Consider the following 5,227-nt stretch of genomic DNA (forward strand, 5'->3'; position numbering starts at 1 on the left):
TCCCTCACACAGCTGACAGTTTATTCAGGAGGACACTCTGGTGACTTATCAATAGGAAGTTAGTAAACTACCATTGTCAAAGAGAGACTCATGCTGTGGTGAGAATGAAAAAGGATGATAGAGCAGGGTACCCTGGCAGGTTTGGTTCTAGGTTGAGCAGGGAGGGCTTGGTTCCCAGGTCTGTGGTAATAGAGCATATGTGGCAAATGACAGAGACTGACCAGGCAGCTACTTATGGCCAGGTGGTCAGCAAACACATCTGTGATTGCTGCATGACAGCTGAGACATGGATGATCAAAAGGAGCAAGTCTACTGAGACCTGGGGAAGGAACATTCCAGGTTGAGAGAATGACACATGCAGGTTATCTGAATCTGGCACGTTTGAGAGGCAGCAAGAAGGCCAGTGTGTCCCGGAGTGGAATGGGCAGAGGGAAGAGAGTGACCACATAAAATCCAGGAGGTGGGCAGGGACAGGATCCCAGAGGGCTTTGAGAGTCACCACGAGAGCATGGATTTTAGTTTAAGCAAACTGGGAAGCTTTGGAGAGTGTTGTCCTGTCTTGTCTTTTCCTTTTCTCTTTTCTTTTCTTTTCTCTTTTTTTTCTCCCTCCCCCTCCCCCTCCCCCTCCCCCCCTCCCCTCCCCTTTTCTTTTCTTTTCTTTTCAACAGTCTTGGCTATGTTGTCCAGGCTGGACTGCAATCTCCGCCTCCTGGGTTCAAGCAATTCTCCTGCTTCAGCCTACTGAGTAGCTGGGATTACAGGCACCTGCCACCATGCCCAGCTAATTTTTGCATTTTTAGTAGAGACGTAGTTTCACTGTGTTGGCCAGGCTGGTCTCAAACTCCTGACCTCAGGTGATCCACCTGCCTTGGCCTTCCAAAGTGCTGGGATTACAGGTGTGAGCCACCATGCCCGGGCTGCTTTGGAGTTTTACAGAGGGGAGTGACAATATTTTGATTGCAACACGATCATTGTAGGTGTCATAAGGAGAACTATTTTTTTTTTTTTAACAGAGTCCCACTCTGTGGCCTAGGCTGGAGTACAGTGGAACAATCAGGGCTCAGTGTAGCCTCTATCTCCCAGACTCAAGTGATCCTCCCACCTCAGCCTCCAGAGTAGCTAGAACTACAGGTGTGCACCACCACGCCCAGCTAATTAAAAAAAAAAAAAAAAAAAAAAAAAACACAACATTTTGTGGAGACAGGATCTCATTCTGTTGCCTAGGCTGGTCTTGAACTCCTCGGCTCAAGCAATCCTCCTGCTCGACCTCCCAAAGTGTTGGGATTACAGGGGTGAGTTACTACTGCATCCAGCCAGAGAACGGATTTTAAGAGAGGAAACTGCATTTTTAAGAGACAATGGTGGCTTGGAACAGAGTGGTAGCAGAGTGGAGAGGAGTGAACGTGGGTTGAGATATGGGTTAGTGGTTGAGTCAGTGGGCGATGGATTGAATAGATGGGCAAGAGAAAGAGAGAAGTCAATGAGGAACCAGAATTGAGCCTATTTATTTGAGCCTATTTATTGAGAAGGGGGTGAGTGGGGTAGGGAGAGGAAGATCAAGTGCTTAGTTTTGGATACCTACATTTTGAGACTCCTATTGGGTAACCTGGATATGCAAATGTGGAGTTCAGGGAAAAATCTAGGAGGGAGTCAAAGCCATGGGCCTGGATGAGATTTCCTAGGGAGAGCGTCTAGGTAGAAAGAATAAAGAGATCCAGAACTGCGCCCTGGGGTACTGCAGTATTTAGGGACCAGGGAGATGAGGAGGCACCAGAAGGAGCCCTAGAAGGAACCGCCAGTGAAATAGAGCAGTAGTTCTCAAAGTGCGGTCCCAGGACCAGCAGCCATAGCATCATCTGGCGCTTGTTAGAGACGCAGACTATTGGGTCCCACCCCAGATCTACTGCCTCAGAACCTCTAGGGTGGGGCCCAGAGGTCAGCGACCAGTGCTTTAACTCGCTCCAGGCGATTGTAATGCAGGCTACAATTTGAGAACCACTGAGGTGGAAGACAAACCAGGAGAGGCTGTGTTTTGGAAGGCAAGAGGATGCATTTTTCAAGAAGGAAGGAGTATGTTAGATGCAGCTGAGAGTGTGGCTAAGACAATGGCAGAGGCCTGGCCATTGGATTTTGTAATGTGGACGTTATTGTTGGCCTGGACAGGTCAGACTTCGGTGGAGTGGGGGTGTGGGGGGAACAGAGCCTCATGGGAACTGGACAAGGTGTGAATGAAAGTGGGATGAAGTGGCATCAAAACTGTAGACCTGGCTGACTGTGGTGGCTCCCGCCTGTGATCCCAAAGTAGGGAGGCCAAGGCAGGAGGATTATTTTGAGCTCAGAAGTTTGAGACCAGCCTGGCCAACATGGCGAAACCCCGTCTCTACTAAAAATATAAAAATTAGCTGGGTGTGGTGGCACATGCCTGTAATCCCAGCTACTCTGGAGACTGAGGCAGGAGAATCGCTTGAACCCGGGAGGCAGAGGTTGCAGTGAGCCAAGATGGTGCCACTGCACTCCAGCCTGGGTGACAAAGCGAGACTCCATCTCAAAAACAAAAACAAAAAATCCCCAAACCCCCAAAAAACTGTAGACCCATTCTCTAGCAAAGGGTTAACTCAGCAGGCTTGGGCTGATTGAACCCTGTGCATTCCAAAGAAAGGATTGGGCCTGGAGCAGCTCCCCAGCAGGTAACTTCTAAACCCTTGGAAGGTCCTCCCCTCCCCCCATGAGACTATCTTTGTTTACCTTGGGATTATCTTTGTTTACCTTGGGCCATGCCAGATAATTTATGCTGACAAAGTCTTTTATGCCAAATGCCCTTGGTCACACTGTATCAGTTTGACCTCTGGAGGGGGGTCCTGAGACTGAGTAGTTAAAGTCAGTCATACAGGTGCTCCATTACGTAACCATCCCCCAGTATAGACCCTGGACACCAAGACTGGGGTGAGCTTCCCTGATGGACAAGTCTCTTGTGCGTGTGTCACACATCATTGCTGAGAGAATGAAGTGCTGTCCGTAGGACTTTGGGAGAGAACAACTGGAATCCTGCTCTTGGTCTGTCCTGGATTCCACTCTATATGCCTTTCTCCTTGGCTAATTTGCATCTATATCTTTTCAATGTAATAAACCATAACCACAAGTTTAGCAGCTTTTCTGAGTTCTGTGAGTCCTTTCAGTGAATCATCAAACCTGCGGGTGGTCTTGGGGACCCCTGATACACCTGATTTTTCAAGAAGTTTTGCAGCAAAAGGAGAAAAGGAATGAGTGACAGCTGCAGGAGGTATTGACCCAAGACGGGGATTCTGTGTAAGAGAGGAGATACTGGGGCAGACGTGTTCTGAGGCCCATCGAAATGACAAAGTAGATAAGGATAGGTTGGTAATGCAGGAAAAATGTTGTTGAGAAGATAAAGTGGAAGGGGATCCATTATATGGTGCCTCTGATAGGAGCAGTGACAGTTTATTCAGAGTAACCAGGGGAAGCCAGAAAATCTGGGTACAGTGTGGGTTTGCAGGCAGACTTGGTGGTGGGGTGATGGCGGAAGACTGAACTAATGGTTTTCTCAATGAACTAGGAGGTGAGGCCACCCTTGAGTGTGCAGAGCTGGTAGTGGAGGGCTGTAGATTGTAGATTGAGGAGAGAGGGGATATGATGTAGTCACTTTGGAGAGCAAGACCCCAAACAAGGAATGTGTACTAAGATTGCAGGGCAGGGTTGGAGATCTCTGGCCAAGGACTGAAAATGAGAGTCAGGCTGGGCGAGGTGGCTCACACCTGTAATCCCAGCACTTTAGGAGGCTGAGGCAGGTGGATCATTTGAGGTCAGGAGTTCAAGACCAGCCTGACTAACATGGGGAAACCCTATCTCTACTAAAAAAAAAAAATACAAAAAAATTAGCCGGGCATGGTGGCATGCGCCTGTAGTCCCAGCTATTTGGGAGGCTGAGGCACGAGAAACTTGAACCTGGGAGGCGGAAGTTGTAGTGAGCCGAGATTGTGCCACTGCACTCCAGCCTGGGAGATGGAGTAAGACTCTGTATCGAAAATAAATAAATAAATAGAAAAGAAAATGAGAGTCAACACACATCAAAATCCGTGCTTTTTCACGTCCGCGTTCAATTGTGCAGGTGCTGGCACGAAACAGGTGGACAGCAGGATTTCACCAGGGTTGGACCTTGCCAGCTGAGTGGGACAGAGGGAGATGGAATGTTTGCAAGTAAACTGGTGCAAGAGAGGATAAACAAGGCATAGCTGCCTGTAGCTTAATTTTGCTCAGTGGTAATTAAAATATTTTTATTTTAAAACAAATCTGGATTCATTCTGGAGTAGAATGAAAAAAGCGCATGAATTTTTCAGATAACTTAACAGACTTCAAATGCAGTTTCTCTGTTTTGAAGTGCCACTTCCAGGGATACCTACCCCCTGGTCCTCATGTGGTGAATCTACTCTTGTTGGAAGTTTGGGAAGCTTTGGAAAAGTCTGGAAAGCCCTGTCCTGCCGGTGTGATCCCCTGACCCCTGGCTAGCACCCTGACTTTTCACAGGGATCATTGAGGACGACATCGAACCAAGAACAATGACAGTATTGAGAGAGTAGGAGGATGAAGCCTTTGTGCCTCTAAGATGGTGTGTGCAGGCAGGGCTGGGGACTAATCAAGACCCTCTTAAGGATGGGGCAGGTGCTGCAGGGGTGGGGTGGGGTAGCCAACCCTGATGCTGGTCTTAGAGTCCAGTCTAGAGGCCAAACATATCAGAGGAGTCTGGGTAGTGTGGGGAAGGGAGCGGCTGAAATACAACAACCAGGGTCCCTCACCCCGGCACCCCTCCCTAGGACTTCAAGAGATGAAACACTCTGGGGGTCCAGGCAAGTGACTGGGACAGACTAGGTCCCAGGAAACAAGTCAGGGACCTGGATCCCAGAACTAGAGCACAAGATGTGGATGGGGTATTGGGAATGAGGCCGAAGCCCAGTTATCAGAACTGGGACACGTTCCATGTGGGACTTGGGTTCTTTACATCCTTCCTGCATAAATCCTGGGAAATGGGGTGTGTTTAAGCCTGGAACAGGGAGAACTTGTCAGCTGGGGGGCATATTTAGGGGCGTGTGTGGCCCTGGGGCAGTCCAGGATCAGGCGTCTCCTCTGCCCTTCCCTGTGGCCCTGTACAAAGCAGCCCCCTCCTTCCCGCCCAGCACCACCCAGGGCAGCCCCATCCCTGCAAAGAAGAGCC

Source organism: Pongo pygmaeus, chromosome 23 (assembly GCF_028885625.2).
Source record: "Pongo pygmaeus isolate AG05252 chromosome 23, NHGRI_mPonPyg2-v2.0_pri, whole genome shotgun sequence".
Taxonomy (NCBI): Eukaryota; Metazoa; Chordata; class Mammalia; order Primates; family Hominidae; genus Pongo; species Pongo pygmaeus.